This window comes from Pleurodeles waltl, chromosome 5 (assembly GCF_031143425.1).
Source record: "Pleurodeles waltl isolate 20211129_DDA chromosome 5, aPleWal1.hap1.20221129, whole genome shotgun sequence".
NCBI classification, from domain to species: domain Eukaryota; kingdom Metazoa; phylum Chordata; class Amphibia; order Caudata; family Salamandridae; genus Pleurodeles; species Pleurodeles waltl.
Genome location: NC_090444.1, coordinates 1,463,667,899 through 1,463,688,000, shown reverse-complemented (window position 1 = coordinate 1,463,688,000; position 20,102 = coordinate 1,463,667,899).

The following is a 20,102-nucleotide window of genomic DNA, read 5'->3' as shown; positions in this document are numbered from 1 at the left end:
AAAAAAAAAAATGGCTTCCATAGTGGCTGTCTCCAACTCCACTGTGCACAGCCAAAGGTTGTATGGAATGGGGGACTGCCTATCCATGCAGGGTAAGGTGCAGGGCCTGGCCAGGGTCAAAGCTACCGGGCCTAACCCAGTTGCCCATAATCAAAGGCCATGTGCAGGGTTTTGATGCTTTATCCTGGGGAGTGCAAAGCCACAGCCTCTCAAGTGGATAACAGTCTCCACTGGTTCTGGAGGGGGCTTTGTGCCCAGAGTGCTTCATCCTGCCAAGGACTGAGGTAGTGGATGTGATACTCCACTGGTTCTGGAGGGGGCGTTGTGCCCAGAGTGCTTCATCCTGCCAAGGACTGAGGTAGTGGATGTATCTCTCCACTGGTTCTGGAGGGGGCTCTGTGCCCAGAGTGCTTCATCCTGCCAAGGTGATACTCCACTCGTTCTGGAGGGGGCTTTGTGCCTAGAGTGCTTCATCCTGCCAAGGACTGAGGTAGTGGGTGTATCTCGCCACTGGTTCTGGAGGGGGCTTTGTGCCCAGAGTGCTTCATCCTGCCAAGGACTGAGGTAGTGGATGTGGCACTCCACCGACGGTGGTGCAACATGCAAGCTGCCCAGGCTCCTGGAACTGACCACCAGCCTTGTACGACTGAACACTGGGGATGGCAACCATGTCTGCGGTGGTGCCACTGACTCAGGATGTTGCGGGCCGCTGGCGGTGCTGGTGGCGGCCTCACTGACTGCGGTGCTGGTGGTAGCCTCACTGACTGCAGTGCTTGCGGCGGGCTCACTGACAGCGGTGCTGGCGGCAGTGTCAGTAGCGGCGGTGCTGGTGGCGGGCTCACTGACTGCGGTGCTGGTGAAGGGTACAGTGTCTGCGGTGCTGGTGAAGGGCTCAGTGTCTGGGGTGCTGGAGGCGGTGTCTGTGTGGCGGCGGTGCAGGTAGCGATGGCGGTCTTGTCCGCCGTGCAGGTTGGCATCGACGTGAACCTGCCTTTGATATTCAGGCCCTTCCTCACCTTGGATGGTGGCGCAGCTGTCTTGCCACTTTCAACTTTTGTCTTGCCTGAGCCCTTGGTGGCAGGTGTTTTCGCTTTCTCCCTCTGGGATGTGGGCAACTTTTTCTGTTTTGGAGGTGGGGAATGTCCTTGCCCTCGCTCCTTGGGACACTGGCAGCCCTGTTGCTTGGCACACTCCAGAATCCCGCTATTGCTGGCACCACTGTGCCCAGTGATGTGGTGGCTGAGGTGCTGGGTTGGGATCCGGAAAGGCGGGCCCTAGGGGACAGACGGGGGGCAGTGTAGGGAAGAGATCAACATTTGATAGGAAAAGCTTTTTAGACACACTGGGACGGGTAGATGGAGGAGGTTTGGGAGTGGAGGAAGAGGTAGTGAATGTAGGAGGTGTACGTTTGCTGACTTTGGGTGAAGGTGCATTGGCTGGAGGCTGTTGTGAGGTGGATGGCTGTTGGGTGGGTGTGTGACTGCGTTTGTGTACTTTGGGAGGAGGGCTCACAGACACACTGAGAGAGGACACAGGGGAAGTGTGAATGGTAGTGGGGGTGGTGAGTTCACGTGAGCGGTGTGTGGTGATGGGCGTGCTGGTGATGGAGGTAGTGGCTGAGGATGTAGTGCATGCAGGTATGAGTGGAGACGTGACAGGGAGGGAGGAGGGAGATGTGGAGGAAGAGGACACAGTGGAGGCAGTTTATGTTGGTATGTGTGCATGGGTATGATGCTTGTGTGAGTGCCTGTGGGATGTGTGGTGCTTATGTTTGCCAGAGCCACCCTTTTGTGTGGATGTGTGTGCATGCTGGTCTATGGTGTGCTTGGGATAGGCTAAGGTACAGGGGATTGGGTCTGGGTGGAGGAAGTTGGAGGGGGGAGGCTGGACACAGGGACAATGGCTGCCATCAGTGATGAGGCCAGAGCCTGAAATGCTCTCTGTTGGGCTGCATGTCCAGAATGCATTTGTTTGTTGCAACTGCCTCTCTACACCCTGGATGGCATTCAGAATGGTAGACTGCCCAACAGTCAGGGATCTCAGGAGGTCAATGGCCTCCTCACTGAGGGCAGCAGGGCTGACTGGGGCAGGGCCTGAGGTGCCGGGGCGAAGGAGATGCCCACCCTCCTTGGTGAGTGGCCACGGGACACACGCTGAGGGAATGCTGGGAGGGCGTTGCTGGTAGGGGGGCTGGCGGCTGTACCTATAGATGCGGTAGGCACAGAGGGGCCCGCCACTGCAAGGGAGTTCCCATCAGAGGAGGAGTCGGTGTCGCTGGTCTCTACTCCTGTCCCTGCCCTGGAGCTCCCCTCACCCTCCTTCCCACTGGTGACTTCAGACTCCTTTGTCTCACCCTCCAAGGCCATGTGGAATGCAGCTCCCTCCTGCTCCGGTGGCACTGCTCCTCCGCCTGATGATGCTAATGCACACAAGAACAGGGAGACCACAAAAAGGGGGGGGAGAAAGAAGAAAGACGTGTTCAGTGCATGCAATACAGCTACCGTTGGCAGACACTACAGACACAGCAGCCCTCTGCAGTACGCCATGCACTTAGAGTTCCCTAATTAATCACAGGGACATGGGGTACAAGGCACATGCCCGATTGCTGCACACATGGAAGTCACATGAGCCTGACTAGGTGTAGATGGCTCTTACCACTGGTGGGGTTGGGGTGCCACATAGCCTGCCTCACAAAGGGTCCTTGCCTACAAAGCTCGCCCTGGCCTAGGGTAACCCACTGCCCACCTCCCCCAACCAGACACCTCCTAATGCGCGCAGAGTCAGATTGATGTGACGGTACTCACCCCCTTGTGGCTGCTGTGATGCCCTCAAGCGCCCATCCAACTCCGGATATGCCACCGCCAGGATCCGGAACATCAGGGGGGTCATGGTGCGACGGGCACCCCTCCCACGTTGGGAGGCCATCCCCAGCTCGGCCTCTGCCGTCTTCTTGCTCCAGCGACGAATATCCTCCCATCTTTTACGCCAGTGGGTACTCCATCTGTGGTGGACCCCCAGGGTCCGGACGTCCTTGGCAATGGCACGCCAAATATCCTTCTTCTGGTGGGCGCTGACCTACAGGAATAGAACAAGGGGAAAAAAAAACTTTAACCGTCCGGACCGTCACAGTCATTGTCCCATGTTCCCATCCTTGCCCTGAGGCACATAGACTCACCATCCGCTCATGCAGGCCTCAGTCCCCCCCCGTATCTTCCATCTACACCACTCCAAACAGGCATTGTCCATACAGCATGCTCACAGTGTACTCACCTGTTTGTCTGGAGGACCGGCGAGTAGCGTGTACTGGGGGAGGACCCCATCCTCTAACTTCTCCAACTCCTCCGAATTGAAGGCAGGGGCCCTTTCGTCAGACATATGAGCCATCGTCGCTTCCAGACACAGGTCACAGCAGCACTGGCAGTGTAGGTCCTCTCCTGTCGAAGGTCAGGTATCAAGTGAGTGAACGGACAGAAAATGGCGGTCACGTCCACGGCGGTGCGTACCGTCACCGCCGTTGTACATCGTCATTGGCTCCTGGGACCCATAGGGCCCAATGTGAACCAATGCAGGATTGCGCCGCGGTCTTCGTCCGCCTGCCGCGACGGTGTACAACGCCAGCGCAGTTACCTCATGTCCCCTTGTCCCACATTACAGGTCAGACAGCTGCCATTTCAGGGGGCCACATGGCATTATTTTTACATGCGTCACACATATCTAGGCCTTGCATACACACAGACAGGCACATAGCGGATTGACAAATGTGTGCAATAAATTTTCTTTTTACTAGCTCACTGTTGACTGACTCTGTGCTCGCTGTTCTCGTCCTTAGGGCACGTCCGCTGGGGCAGGTGAGGAGATGGCGGCATCCTCCGATGTACAGACCGCTGGTGGATCTGTCGACAATGGAAGAGAGACATGTAATAGTCACCTACACACTACACCTACACATCATGCCAAAATCCAGGAACTGTGTGCCCAGTTGGAGCCAGACCTGGTGTCAGCTATCCGCCATCCCACAGGAATCCCCCCTCTAGTGCAGGTCCTGTCAGTACTCCATTTCCTGGCAAGTTTGTCTTTTCAAACAACAGTGGCCATTGCATCAGGGATGTCCCAGCCTATGTTCTCAAACGTGTTGTCCAGAGTGTTGTCATCCCTGCTGAAACACATGCGAGCTACATCGTTTTCCCTCAGGTGGAGGATTTGCCTACAGTGAAAGGTGACTTCTATGCCCTGGGACATATCCCCAACATCATAGGTGCCATTGATGGGACACATTTGGCCTTGTACCCACCCGCAGGAGTGACAGGTGTACAGAAACCGGAAAAGCTACCATTCAATGAATGTGCAGATGGTGTGTTTTGCCGACCTGTACATCTCCCATGTGAACGGCAAGTTTTCCGGCTCAGAGCATGACGCTTACATTCTGAGGACTAGCAGCATCCCTTATGTGATGGGGCAACCCCAGAGGCACCGTGTGTGGCTAATAGGTGAGGACAAGGACCCTATACAGTGTGAATAGTTGTCTGGGTCTGGGCTTGTCCCTAAGGGTTAGTGTGTGTCTAACAGTTGTCCCTCGACATTTGCAGGTGACTCTGGGTACCCCAACCTGTCATGGCTACTGACTCCAGTGAGAAATCCCAGGATAAGGGCAGAAGAACGCTATAATGAGGCACATGGGCGATCTAGGAGGATTATAGAAAGAACCTTCGGCTTCCTGAAGGCCATGTTCCGGTGCCTCCATATGACAGGTGGTTCTCTGTACTACTCACCAAGGAAGGTGTGCCAGATCATCGTGGCCTGCTGTAGGCTGTAGAACTTGGCTTTGCGACGACAGGTGCCTTTTCTGCAGGAGGATGGTCCAGAAGGAGGTCTTGTGGCAGCTGTGGAACCTGTGGACAGTGAAGAAGAGGAGGCAGAAGAAGAGGATATAGACAACAGAAACAACGTGATCCAGCAATACTTCCAGTGAGACACAGGTAAGAAGACATCACTGCCTCCTACATCTCATACAATTGTTAGACCTATCATATGTCTGTCACTTTCACCCAGTGTACGGACCCTGACCTGTCACTTTGCCTTTCCATTTGACAGATGTGGGTCCCACTGTGTGACCTCTGTTATGTTACCTCATGGACTAGAGCTGTGTGACATAGGTATGTTGACAATACAATGGACATTGCTATTTTCCTCAGTTATTGCAAATACACATTTGTGAAAGCATAGACTGACTCCAGATTGTTTTGTGATTCAAGGGTGTTTATTTCAGTGCAAATTAGTAGAGGGGCTTGTAAAACTGTCAGGGGTGATGGTGGAGGAATGTCCATGGCAGAGTCCAGTTATTTGTCTCACAGGTGCATTGTCCAAAGGGGCATAGGAAGTGGAGCTAGGGCAGTTGATGGATGGACAGGGTGACAAAGTGGGACAGAAGGACAACATTCAGGGTGGTCTCATTTCTTGGCGGGGGTCTTGGCATTGTTCTCTGTCTTTGTCCTGGATCTCAGGGACCGTTTGCGGGGTGGTTCTCCATCTGAAGGGGGTGGGGTGCTGGTGTCGTGGTCCTGTGGCAGTGTCTCCTGTCCACTAGCGCCGGCGGAGGTGGTGGGCAGTTCATCATTGAGGCTAGTGTCAGGGGCCCCTTGTTGTGCCAGAGTGTCCCTCCTGGTGTTCACAAGCTCCTTCAGCACACCTACAATAGTGACCAGGGTGGTGTTAATGGACTTCAAGTCCTCCCTGATCCCCAAACACTGTTCCTCCTGCAGCCGCGGGGTCTCCTGAAACTTGGCCAGTACCGTTGCCATCGTCTCCTGGGAATGAAGGTACACTTCCATGATGTTGGAGAGGCCCTCGTGGAGAGTGGGTTCCCTGGGCCTGTCCTCCCCCTGTCGCACAGCAGTCCTCCCAGTTCCCCTGTTTTCCTGTTCCTCTGTCCCTTGAACCGTGTGCCCACTGCCACTGCCCACAGGTCCATGATGTTCTTGGGTTTGTGGGTTTGCCTGGGTTCCCTGTAGTGGTGGACACACTCCTGCTTGACGTGTCCTGGGGACAGAGGTATGGGCCTGCTGGGTGGGTGCTGTGCTGGTGTTTCCTGAGGGGGGAGGCTCTGTGGTGGCATGTGCAAGTGTGTGGGGAACCAACTGTCCCGAGGTCCCCGATGGGCCGGGCTGGTCATGTAGATCCAGTTGGACAGAGCTGCTGTCATCACTGTGGGCCTCTTCTATGAGGGGGGTGGACATGTCTGGAACCTCCTGTCCGGTGACGTTGGGTAGGGGACCTGCAGGGGTGTAAAGGCATGATTATTGCATCTATGTGTGCCATCATGTGCAATGGGTGGGTGACCCTGTACCCCAGTACTTACATTCTTGTCTAGGACCTTGTGTGATATTTGGTTTGGGGATCTGTGTGGGTATGTGTAGTGGACATGCTTTGGTGATGGGTGTCGATGCTTTGGTGTTGCATGCAGGGCTTGGTGTTGGGATGGGTGGTTTGTGATATTGGGACATATGTGAGGTGTTGGAGTGATGGGGTGAGGGTGAGTGTGGGGGTATGTGATAGCATGCAGGTAGGGTGGGGGATGTAATAGTTAAGATTTGACTTACGAGAGTCCATTCCTCCTGCTACTCCTGCGAGGCCCTCAGGATGCAGTATAGCCAATACCTGCTCCTCCCATGTTGTTAGTTGTGGGGAAGGTGGTGTCTCTCTCTGTGCTTCATTCTAAATTTTTGTCATAGGGGTTTGTGGGTGATGTGGGTGTGTGTTTTATATTGTATTGGGTGTGTGGGAGTGGTTTTTTGTATGTGTATCAGGTGTATGTATTTCGAATTGTCCAATGTGGTTGTGTTTTGTAAATGTTTGTGTATTATGAGTGCGGCGGTGTGTATCGCCAATGGAATACCACGGTTGAAAGACCACGGCGTGGATAGTGTGGGCATATTCCTGTTGGCTTGACGGTGGAGGTTTTGTTATCGCCAGTTTATCACTGACCTTTGGTGTGGCGGACTTGTGTGGGTGTCTAGATTTTGGCGGATTCCGACCTGTGGGTCGTAATAGCTATAGCGGAATTCCGCCGCTGCAGCGGTGGGTTGGCGGTCTTCTGCACGGCGGTAAGCAGGATTTACCGCCAATGTTGTAATGAGGGCCAGAGTAAATTGATGTTACCATATCCTGACAAGTACAAGGCCCAAAAAGCTGTTTTCACTGTGGCAGATCTAGCTGTCTTAGGTAGAGTACAGATCACAATTCTAATACTGCTAACTCTGGAAAGGGACAAACTAGAAAAATAAGTAACCCACTGTTTTAATAGATATTAACAATCCAATTCAAAGTGAAGTTGAATGTTAATGATTATTAGGGAAAAGTAAGCTGTAGAAAGTTAAAATTTGTCAGCCTTTGCACTTAAGAGGATAATTTGCATTTGCTCTCTGTTGGAGGCTCCTTGTTCTGGTTTGCTGTGACAAGGTCCCTGCCAGGCAGAATCAGGGGTGGGTGATTACACTCACTGGTTAACCTGCACTCACCCTTGGGTAGCTTGGTTCAGAGCAGTCAGGCTTATAACAAGGCAGTGTGCAAACCAATGGCATAGCACTTCCCCATCACAACCACACTGAGTGGCACAAATGAGAAGTCACACACCTTGTAGGTATATAAGAATTGTATTCAACATACACATTGTCCACACAGAATAAGTATCATCAAAATCTGGGCATAAATCACCGTTAGCAATATAGTTCACAATATTTGTCCCAACTGTGTGTCACACCAAAGACAGTACATGCAAGAATAGTTTACTAACTTGAATCTAACACTTAAATTCAGAGTGCACCCCGGTTCCCAACGATAGCAGCAGTTAGCGAATAGAAAGGTTGTAACACTTCCACATAGCACTGTGGCTAGACCGCACTAGTAAATTATAATTGCCAAGCTCAGGAATTCCCTGGCATAAGAACATGACCAGCAACACCATGGTGCTGCCCTCGCAGTCACCCGCGCTCACTCCGCACATCCACTCCGCACGACCAGACAGAACCACAGGTATCAGTCAGCTTATGCCCTGATATCTGGCTAGTTGATGCCACTGTGTTTGCAGGCAGCCTAGGTACCATACCTCCCCCCACCCACCATCCAGCTTCAGCTATCCCACATCACCTCAAACCACAGATTGCATCAACCTTCCCCCTGGATACTAGGCTGCCTGCATCCCTAGTCACACTATGTAGGGTCCTGGGGACAAGATGGTAGGGGGGGGAATTAAAGACAACAGCTGATCTGGCAACAATTAGCAAGGGGATGGTTGGGCTCCCAGCAGGAGGTTCACTCAGAGGTTTGCAACAGACAGAGGGAGAGTCTCTGGGACTGCCCGTTAGCCACTGTGGTGCCCAGCCCTGCCAGAGAGTCAGTTACCAATTTTTGGACCTCTAGAGTGGAGGTGCACCATCGGGCCTTATTTACTTGAATTGCCCCGACACTTTTTACTGCCCACGATGAGTTACTAGGTCTGCACCCTCTTAACAAGGAGGTGCCACATCTTTTGCATGAAGATTTAAGTAGCATCAGATGGTTACGCCCCCCACGTGAAAAGTGCTCTGTGCTGTACTTCCACAAAAATGAAGCACAACATCTGGGCCCCAATGACCTAAATGTGGTACCTCCTCAGTAGGAGGCACTAGTCTGGTGTGTGATGACTTGAACCATACCATCCACTCCCGGACACTCCCATGAAGAATGTAAAATCCACACCTCTCTGGAATGAGGCGCAATGTGTAGCGCTCTATGACTTGAGTCAGTCTAGATCCTCTGGTCACACAAGGAACTTTTTTTCTGTACCTCCTTGGTATGAGGCACAACATCTGGTGCCTTCAACGCACATTCAGCCATACCATATGAGGCAATGTATACCACAACTCCTGTTGCACCCCCAATTCAGAGGGTCGCAACCTGTGAACGGGGCACAGCACGCAATGCACATGCATCCGATGGTCATACAAGAGAAATGCTACTCATTTGAAAACAGTGAGCCATGCGGGGTCCTTCAATGGGTGATCTTGCTCACACCATGAGACCTGTCTGTGTGCAGTGGTTCCAAAGATGAAGGGCCATTCACCTGAAGTGCAGGCAGTGCTTGCATGTTCCACACTGGATAACTTCTGTCTCCGGAAACAATACATCATCCACGGTCATGCTGCTGGTGCCCGGTGGAGTCCAGCTTTCGATGTAGGCGCAGAAGAGATCACTGCTCACCAGATGGTACCAGCAGATGAGGTAAATCCCTCACAGGAGGTGTTTGAGGTCCCTGAGACCTCGGCAGAGAACACAGGCAGCCAACCTGTTCTTGGAGAGCATACCTCGGTTTACGACACAGCAGCAGTCAGGTGGCTCAGGCCAGCCACAATGCAGGAAGAGTGCACGGATCCCTTCCTCAGACAAGGATCCTCCTGGGCACAACAGATTCCTCTGGAACACCATGTGGTCTAGCAGCACTGGTCCCACATCACTATAGATACATATCTGCTGTGCTGAAGGATAGTACCCATAGTTATAGTAAAGTGTAGCATTAAAGTTAGGGGTCATTCAAAGGGTTCTACACCCCGAGGACATGGAAAATAGATCTTTATCTTTAGTGGGGCCATGCTCTGGCTCTGAGAGACCAAATGTCAGAAACCTCTTCCTCCAATCGATCTATCCCAGACCCCCAATGGCAGGAGTTTGTCACTCTGCCTGCCCAAGTTTTATAGCTGTCGCTTGGGGAATGCACAGATGTGCTCTTCCTCCACGTCCAGAGGAAGGTAGTTGAATTTATAGGGCACACAAAGCATTTTAGAATTTAGAAATGCTCACTTCCTAGAAGTGGCTTTTCTAGTGCATCAACAATAAAACCACCTTTCCCAGTAATGGCACCCCTGGGGTCATGCGCCCTGGTGCACATGCAAACCAGCAGAGGCAGGCTGGGCACTTAGGTTACAGCCCCCTTTAGGGGCAAGTGCACCTAAAGGGGCCTGGGTTATCAGACTTAGCCCCTATTTTCGAAACTCCGTCTGCAAATGTGCACACCCTAGCACAGGATGCCAGAACCAATATTACCTGCCCCGCCCTGCATCTACCACCTGCCTTGTTTTCAGGGCCCTCCCTGGTAGGATGCTTCAGGATTGGTCCCTGCATAGGGGCAGCCAAAGTGCGCATGGGTGCACTTGCGCCCCCTCCGGCCCATCCAATCGGGTCTAAGACGTGGTTGACAGAGTCTTCTAGGGGGAACACACACAGTACAAAGCCCCCAGGAGCCAGGACCATACCTTTTTTACAGGTTCCTCCTGGGTACAGCAATTCATCCAGGCCCATACCCACCCCTTCCTAGACCGTGCACGCTTTCCCACTACCATAGAGTGGAGAAGTGGGTAGAGTCCTAAGGTCATGCACAGGAAAGTAGCAAAGGCTCGGAGAAAAAAGCTAAAGTTTTAGGAAAATTCCCGAAGAAGTGCCAAGTCCAACACTCTCCAGCTACCTGCAGCCAGTGGTCAGCCTTGAAATTCCTTCCAGGAGCACACAACAAACTGATCTGATTGGGCAAAGAAAGCTCCTTTGAGTGCAAGTGAATATTCAGGGCGAGGACTGTGTCCTTTCTGTTGACTCCTCTGTTTCAGTTACTACATGACAGGTCTGTCTGAGGCACATGTAAAAGGTTTGCACCCTTTAAACCGAGCAAACAGGATGCCAGGAAAATTCATGTGTATTGCCTATCTGGTTGCCAAAGGCCCCATATCTGTCCTATAAGACTTCTGTCTCTGGGTATGTTGGGGTCACAGTGCCTGTTTAACAATAATTTTAATGTTAAATGTGAGAGGACACTACGATTACCACAGTACAGTCCCCTCTCACCCTATCACACTCCATAGCCTCAATGTCCAAGTTTAGTGCAGCTGAAGATCTTCACCATCTTGAATTGGCCCTAACATATTGCATTTTGGGTCTGTTTTCAGTAAAGCAATTAGCAAATACTGCTGAGGTAAGTAGGTTATGTCATTGGGACCTTTGTTCCATTGGGCAGAGCGAACCTAGGCATGTCTTAGGGTTGCGCCTACCCACAGGCTTGTCAGCCCTACAAAGCTGGACCCTCACCCAGTCTTCCTCAGAACACTGTTGGACTTGTGAAAGGATAAATGCTAGGTGGACCAAACTTCCTACACTTGGCATTTGTGACCTTTGATAAGGACCTGAGGAGGTTAGACACCCTTCTAGTTAAAATCTAACCACAGAAAGAAGTCCAAGATCTTAAGGCTAATCTCCTGGTGCTCCCAGGAGGATAAACAATCTGAAAAGGACATCCCTGTAAAGAATTCCGATGATCAGTGGCAAATGTGCCTAGAATGGACTTTGCTGTGGCCACCTGCTTGATGTCTTGAGATTCTCTCATTGGTCACCCTGAGGTCCTGGTGTCCTTGGAAGTGTACTCCTGTGGGTGTTTGGACACCAAAAGAAGTCTGGGAACGTTCCAAAATATTTGCTCCGGAGCTTCAGGGTGACTGACCATGAAAAGTATCTGGATAGCAGTGCCATTGTGCCAGACTAATTTCCAGGTCTGGCTCTCAAGGAGAACAGTTTTTCTTCAGAAAAATGACAAAGTCCCATTGCAGACTGTGATTTTTAAACGTTTTCAAACTTTCAGGCTCCATTGGGCCAATTGACTTGGCATAGCTGATCTGCGTTCCACTGTGGGCAGTCTCAAATCTGGGCCCACCTTGACCATTGACTAGCATTGGAGATTTGCGACTTTGGTGGTATTTTGTCCTGTATTTTTTAAAATTCAAATCCCTGGTTTCCCTTTTTGTCATTCTGTTTGGAGTTTGCTCACTATTTTTTGTCCATGATTATAAATTAGATTGGGATTTTAACTTTGTTGTGTTTTCATCATTTTTCTTAACTGTGTTTGTACTTCTAAATGCTTTACTCATTTTCATTAAGTTAAGCCTTTCTGCTCTCTGGGATAGCTATGAGGGATTTAGCTCTGGTCTAAATTTATGAAACCTTACACTGATCTTAACAAGATAGTGGCCTTATTACCTGCAGTTGATGTAGAAGGCTGGCCTGGTTTGTACTGGGTATCATTGGTACTTACACCTTATACCAGGTCCAGTTATCCCTTTTTAGTAGAGTGTAGTAGTGTTCTCGTAGCTTAGGCTGATAAAAGTAGCTATAGCAGAGCAGCCAAGGCCGAAATAGGAGACATGCAAAGCTCCTGAAATACCACCATATCATATAGGTACTATATCATAAGAAAAACAATACTCCAAGGGCCAGATGTAGCAAAAAAGCAATTTGTGACTTGCAAATTGCGAGTCCCTGCGACTCGCAATTTGCAAGTCGCAAATTGCTATGCAGTACGGTGTCTCAGACACCGACTGCAACTCGCAATGGGGTCGCAATGACCCACCTCATGAATATTCATGAGGTGGGTCGCAAATTGCGGCTCCATTGCGAGTATAGGCACTCGCTAACATGAAGGCCTGCTGACGTCAGAAGACCTCCATGTTAGCGACCTGCTTTTAAATAAAGCAGTTTTTTTTTTTTAAATGTAGGCCGTTTTCCCTAAGGGAAAACGAGCTGTATTTCAGATAAATCCGAAACACTTTTGTTTCGGTTTTTTCAGGGCAGGGAGTGGTCCCTTGGACCACTCCCTGCCCTGAAAAAATGTTTTGGGGTCCAGTCTCAAATTGGAAGGGGTCCCATGGGGACCCCTTCCAATTTGCGAGTGGGTTACCATCCACTTGAAGTGGATGGTAACTGCGACTCCATTTGCGACCCCGTACGCGGTCGCAAATGGAGTTGCATACCACTGCGACTCGCAAATAGGAAGGGAACACCCCTTCCTATTTGCGATTCGGAAATGCATTTTGCGAGTCGGTAACGACTCGCAAAATGCATTTCTGCATAGGAAACACGCATTTGCGAGTTGCAAACGGCTGATTTTGCCGTTTGCGACTCGCAAAGTGTTTCCTACATCTGGCCCTAAGGGCCAGATGTACGAAAAAAGCAATTTGCGACTTGCAAATTGCGAGTCCCTGCGACTCGCAATTTGCAAGTCGCAAATTGCTATGCAGTACGGTGTCTCAGACACCGACTGCAACTCGCAATGGGGTCGCAATGACCCACCTCATGAATATTCATGAGGTGGGTCGCAAATTGCGGCCCCATTGCGAGTATGGGCACTCGCTAACATGGAGGCCTGCTGACGTCAGCAGGCCTCCATGTTAGCGACCTGCTTGTCAATAAAGCAGGTTTTTTTTTTTTTGAAGTGTAGCCCGTTTTCCCTAAGGGAAAACGAGCTGCACTACAAAAAAAACGAAACCTTTAGTTTCGGATTTTTCAGGGCAGGGAGTGGTCCCATGGACCACTCCCTGCCCTGAAAAAATATTTTTGGGTGCAATCACAAACTGGAAGGGGTCCCATGGGGACCCCTTCCAATTTGCGATTGGGTTACCATCCACTTGAAGTGGATGGTAACTGCGATGCCATTTGCGACCGCATATGCGGTCGCAAATGGTATTGCATCCCAATGCGACTCGCAAATAGGAAGGGAACACCCCTTCCTATTTGCGAGTCTGAAATGCATTTTGCGAGTCGGTAACGACTCGCAAAATGCATTTCTGCATTGGGATATGCGTTTTGCGACTCGCAAACGGCAAATTTTGCCGTTTGCGATTCGCAAAACGTTTCGTACATCTGGCCCATAGTTACTAAAAATAAAGGTACTTTATTTTAGTGACAATGTGCCAAAAATATCTCAGTGGATATACTCTCTCAGGAGGTAAGTAACATACACAAAATATACACCGCTAACCAAATCAGGTAAGTAAAACAGTCAGAAAGTAGTGCAACAACTGTAAAACACAATAGGATGCAGTAGGCCTAGGGGCAGCACAAACCATATACAAAGTAAGTGGAATGCGAGCTACGAATGCACCCCTAGGCAAGTGTAGTGTGTAGAGGGTCTCTGGGAGTGTAGGAAAACACCAAGGGTGTAAAGGAGACCCCAGCCCAGGACCCAGGAAAGCAGGAGTACAGTACTACTATTTCCCCCAAAACACACTAAAGTTGTGATAAATGATTTTGCAAGGACCACACAAGACTGCAAAGCACTGACGATGGATTCCGGGACCTGAAGACCTGTAAAGGAAGGGGACCAAGTCCAAGAGTCGCTAAAGTGTCCGGGGGGGCAGGAGCCCTCTAGACCCTGGATAAAGGTGCAAAATGACTGCCTCCAGTTGGAAGAAGATGCTGGTTTTGCACCAACGAAATGAGGTAGGAGGTTTTGCTTTGTGCAGAAGATGTCCCATGGCGTGCTGGTAGATTCAGGGTGGTTTCCTCAGAAAAATATCACAAACAAGCCTTGCTACCTGCAAGAGTCATGCTTGAAGAAAAAGGGTGCTGCCCGGCCCCGGAAGGACCAGGATGTCGCCACTCAGCAGGGGAGGCAGAGGGGGCCCTCAGCAATGTCAAGAGCCCACTAGAAGGAGGGAAGCACCTGCAGGAGTCTTTCAACAGGGGTTCAAGAAGACTGAACATGGTGGTCGTCTCATCACTGCAAAGAGAGATCCCACGTCACCGGAGGTCAGCTCAGGGAGCTGAGCATTGCAGTACGGAGTGCTGGGGACCTGGGATTGGCTGTGCATGCAGTATTTCTTGAAAATGTGCTCAGAAGCCCTTGTAGCTGCAGATCACATGGTTTACAGGGTTACTGTCTGGGGAGGGGAAGCAAGGACTTACCTCCTCCAAATTTGGACAGTTGGACCACTGGACAGTCGGGGTCACTTTCATCCACCACTTGTGTTTCAAGGGCCACGCTCGTCAGGATGAGAGGGGACCCAGAATACCAGTGAAGCTGTAGTTTGATGCCTGCTGAAGCAGAGAGAAGGCTCCGTCAACCCACAGGAGATTTCTTCATGGCTTCTAGTGCAAGGTGAAGGCAGGCAGCCCCCAGAGCATGCACCATCAGGAAACAGTCAAGAAAGCCATAAGGATTAGGCGCTACAATGTCGCTGGTAGTCTTCTGGCTACTTTGTTGCAGTTGTGCAGGCATCCCAGAGCAGTCAGTGGTCAATCCTTGGCAGAAGTCAAAGAGAGAAGTACAGAGGAGTCCTGGTGGATTCTTGCAAGTCATAATCTGAAGAGAAGCCCACAGGAGAGACCATAAATAGCCCTGAGAGAAGGATTGGCCACCTACCCAGATATGCACCGATCAGGAGGGGTCTCTGATGTCACCTGTGGGCACTGGCCACTCAAAGGCCTCCAGAGTGTCCCCACACCTCTGAAACAAGATGGCAGAGGTCTGAGAAAAACTGGAGGAGCTCTGGGCACCACCCCTGGGGTGGTGATGGACAGGGGGATGGTCACTCTCCTTTCCTTTGTCCAGTTTCATGCCAGAGCAGGGACTGGGGTTCCCTAAACCGGTGTGGACTGGCTTATGCCAGGAAGGCACCACCTGTGCCCTTCAAAGCATTTCCAGTGGCTGGGGAGGCTACCCTCCCCAGCCTGTAACACCTATTTCCAAAGGGAGAGGGTGTAACACCCTCTCTGAGAGGAAATGCTTTGTTCTGCCTTCCTGGGACTGGGCTGCCCAGACCCCAGGAGGGCAGAACCCTGTCTGTGAGGTGGCAGCAGCTGTAGCAGCAGTGCAAGCCTCAGAGAGCTGGTTTGGCAGTACTAGGGGTCCATAGTGGAGCTCCCGGGATGCAAGGAATTGGCTCTCCAATACCAGATTTGGAATGGGGGTGGGGCAATTTAATGACCTTAGGCATGTTACATGGCCATATTCGGAGTTACCACTGTGAAGCTACATATAGGTATTTACCTATATGTAGTGCACGCGTGAAATGGTGGTCCCGCACTCACAAAGTCCGGGGAATTGGCCCTGAACTATGTGGGGGCACCTTTGCTAGTGCAAGGGTGCCCTCACATTTAGTAACTTTGCACCTAACCTTCAGCAAGTGAAGGTTAGACATATGGGTGACTCATAAGTTACTTAAGTGCAGAGAAAATGTCTGTTAAATGATGTGTGTGTTATTTCACGCAGACTGCAATGGCAGTCCTGTGTAAGGGTTTGTCTGAGCTCCCTATGGATGGCAAAAGAAATGCTGCAGCCCATATGGATCTCCTGGAACCCCAATGCCCTAGGTACCTCGGTACCATATACTAGGGACTTATAAGGAGGGTTCAGTATGCCAATTAGAATTGGTAAATGTTGTCACTAGCCTATAGAGACAAATTTAAAGGCAAAGAGAGCATGATCACTGAGGTTCTGATTAGTACACAGTCATATGCATTTAGGCCATAAACTATGAGCACTGGGGTCCTGGCTAGCAGGATCACAGTGAGACAGGCAAAAACATACTGACATACATGTAAAATATTGGAGGTAACATGCCAAGAAAGATGGTACTTTCCGACACAACTCCCCCCCAAATGAGGGACAATAAGGCTAACATTGCCCAGATGAGTCTTCATTGTCTAAGTGGAAATATCTGGAGAGTCCATCTGCATTGGAGTGGGTACTCCCAGGTCTATGTTCCACTGTATAGTCCATTCCTTGTAGGGAGATGGACCACCTCAACAATTTAGGGTTTTCACCTTTCATTTGTTTAAGCCATAAAATAGGTTTGTGTTCTGTTTGAACAATAAAGTGAGTCCCAAAGAGGTATGGGCTCACCTTTTTCAAGGCCCAGGCCACAGCAAAGGCCTCTCTCTCTATGGCAGACCAACGCTTTTCTCTAGGGGTCAATCTCCTGCTGATGAAAGCAACAGGTTGATCCTGTTCATCTGTGTTTAGCTGTGATAGAACTGCCCCTACCCCTAATTCAGAAGCATCAGTTTGTACTATAATTTTTTTGGAGTAACAAGGGCCTTTGAGGACAGGTGCAGAGCACATGGCATGTTTGAGCTCATGAGCTCAGAAGCCAGTGTATGTATCAGCTCATCTGCCCTGGGTATAGAGTGAGCATCAGTTTTTGTTACTTGATTGAGACCCCTATAGTCCACACAAAACCACATTTCTTTCTTTCCTTCTTTACTATGTGGTTTGGGGACAAGCACCACTGGGCTGGCCCATGGGCTTTCAGAGGGTTCAATCACTCCAAGGTCTAACATTTTCTGTACCTTTTGTTTGATACTGTCTCTGACATGGTCAGGCTATCTATAAATTTTACTTTTGACAGGTAAACTTTCTCCAGTTTCAATTGTGTTCTCACACCAGGTAGTTGTCCCTGGGATTAGTGAGAAGAGGTCAGAGAACTATCCAAGGAGATTTATGCAGTTGTCCTTCTGCTCAGCAATAAGGCAATCTGCCGGTACATCTCCCTTCACCAAGCCATAAGCTTCAGTGGTTGAGAAGAGGTCAGGGCGAGGGTCACTTTATTCTTCCTGCCCCTCATCTGTGGCCATAAGCAGGGTTAAGTCAGCCCTGCTATAGTAAGGTTTAAGACGATTGACATGAAGCATCCTAAGGGGGCTTCTGGCAGTGCCCAGGTCCACCAAATAGGTGACCTCACCTTTCTTCTCCACAATTAGATGGGGTCCACTCCATTTGTCCTGGAGTGCTCTTGGTGCTACAGGCTCCAATATCCACACCTTCTGGCCTGGGTGGTACTGTGTCAGGACAGCCTTCTGGTCATGCCATTGCTTTTGGAGCTCTTGGCTGGCCTGAAGGATTTTAGTGGTCTTTTTCATGTTCTCAGCCATCCTTGATCTGAGGCCAAGCACATTGGCCCTCCTGAACCGCCAGTCGGCCAACCATGCGGCCAGAAACCCGCCGGCCGCATTTGGACATCCCTGCTGGGCCGAGCCGGCGCAATGTGACAGTGCGGCGGGTGCAGCAGCACCTGTCGCGCTTTTCACTGTCTGCCAGGCATACAGTGAAAATTGCAACAGGTCTGTGCCTGGGGTGCCTGCACTGCCCATGCCAAGTGCATGGGCAGTGAAGGGGCCCCAAGGGGCCCTGCGACTCCCGTTACTGGGAGTCAAAATCCCCAGGGCAGCACTGCTCTGGCGGATTCTGACCGCCGGTACATCCATGGCACTATCGTCGTGGTGATAATATGGCAATTCGTACCGCCAGCCTGTTGGCGGTATGAACGCCACTTCAACCCTGGCGGTCAGTGAGTGTTGTAATTAGGCCCATAGTCCACAATGTCTTGTCTGGGAGCTTTTAATGGTTGTTCCCAACCCTCCTTCACAAGAGCAAGGGCACCTCTTACAGGGTGTCCAAAGAAGAGTTTAAAGGGGCTGTAGCCCACTCCTTTCTGGGGTACCTTCCTATAATCAAAAAGGAGGCATGGCAACAGGACATCCCATCTCCTCCTGAGTTTCTCAGGGAGTCCCATGATCATGCCTTTGAGAGTTTTGTTAAATTACTCAACCAATCCATTTGTCTGTAAATGATAAGGAGTGGTAAACTTGTAGGTAACACCACACTCCTTCCACATTGCTTTGAGATATGCAGACATGAAGTTACTACATCTGTCTGATACCACCTCCTCAGGGAAACCCACTCTGGAAAAGATTCCCAGGAGGGCTTTTGCCACTGCATGAGCTGTAGTGGTCCTTAAGGGTATAGCTTCAGGATACCTAGTGGCATGGTCCACAACTACTAGGATGAATCTGTTTCCTGAAGCTGTTGGAGAGTCAAGGGGGCCAACAATGTCAACCTCAACCCTCTCAAAGGGCACCCCAACCACTGGCAGTGAAATTAAGAGGGCCTTAGGTGTGCCACCTGTCTTGCCACTGGCTTGGCAGGTCACACTAGCGACAGAACTCCTTTGTGTCCTCTGACATATGAGGCCAGTGAAAATGTGGAACAAGTCTGTCCCATGTTTTTCTCTGGCTCAGATGTCCGGCTAAGGGGATATTATGTGCTAAAGTAAGAAGAAATTCCCTATACTGAACAAAAATGACCAGTCTTCTGGAAGTACCAGGTTTAGGGTCCCTTGCCTCAGTGTAGAGGAGATTATCTTCCCAATAAACTTTATGGCTATCAGTGATATCTCCCTTTTGCTGTTTGACAGCTTGCTATCTAAGACCCTCTAGTGTGGGACAGGCCTGCTGTGCCACACTCAGCTCTTCCCTAGCAGGCCCCCCTGCACCCAAAAGCTCAGCAGTGTCAGCTGCAAGCTCCTCTGGTGTAGATTCTGCACAGGGAGGGGATTCCTCTTCTTCAAAATGGGAATCTTCTGTAGAGGGAGGGATAGTGGGCAAGGATTTACCCTTTATACTCCTAGCTTTTAGGAGCACTTAGTCAATTTTTCCATGCTCCAAGTTTCCCTGTCCTCTTTGCTTCTGGGCCTGAGCCCTTGTGAGAGCAAAGATATGCTTTGGAATGCCCAGCATTGCTGCATGAGCCTCCAACTCCACTTCAGCCCAAGCTGATGTTTCCAAATCATTTCCTAGTCAGCAGTCTACAGGTAAATCAGTGGCTATCACAACTTTCTTTGGGCCAGTGACCCCCTCCCCCTTAGTTGAGATTCACAACAGCCATGGGGTGGCTAAGAGTGTTGTTATGAGAATCAGTCACTTGGTACTGCTGATCAAGTAGGTGTTCTGCAGGGGCAACCAGTTTCTCTATCACCATGGTGACACTGGCTTCTGTGTCCCTTTAGGCCTCAGCCTCAACACCATTTATTTGGGGTAGTTGCTTGTATTTACCCATATTAAGGGGCAAGCAACTAAGGTGGCAAAGTCAATACCAGCATCAGAGACTAAAACAGCTTCTGTGGTCTCCCTAACTAGACCAACCCCCACTACATTACCAATGGCGAGCCCCGCTACACCCTTTGTCTGGCTATTTGTAGTGTTCTTCCCACCACCACTGCTATTACTAGGGCCACTAATGGGGATTCCCTATCTAAGGCCAACTGTTACTGCTTTAGTCTCAGCCTGGCCTCTTCCAAACTCAGCTTTCTGAGTTCCCTGTCTGGAGTGTTGTCCTCAGGGTGGGAGGCTTGGGAAACCTCTGAAACAGAGGAACTGTGAGAATGTGAGAATGTGCAGAAGTTGACCTTTCTCTGAGTGCCTGAACCCTAGTGACCTGGCCTTTAGGAGTGAAAGGTGTCCTACTGCTGTGTGACCCC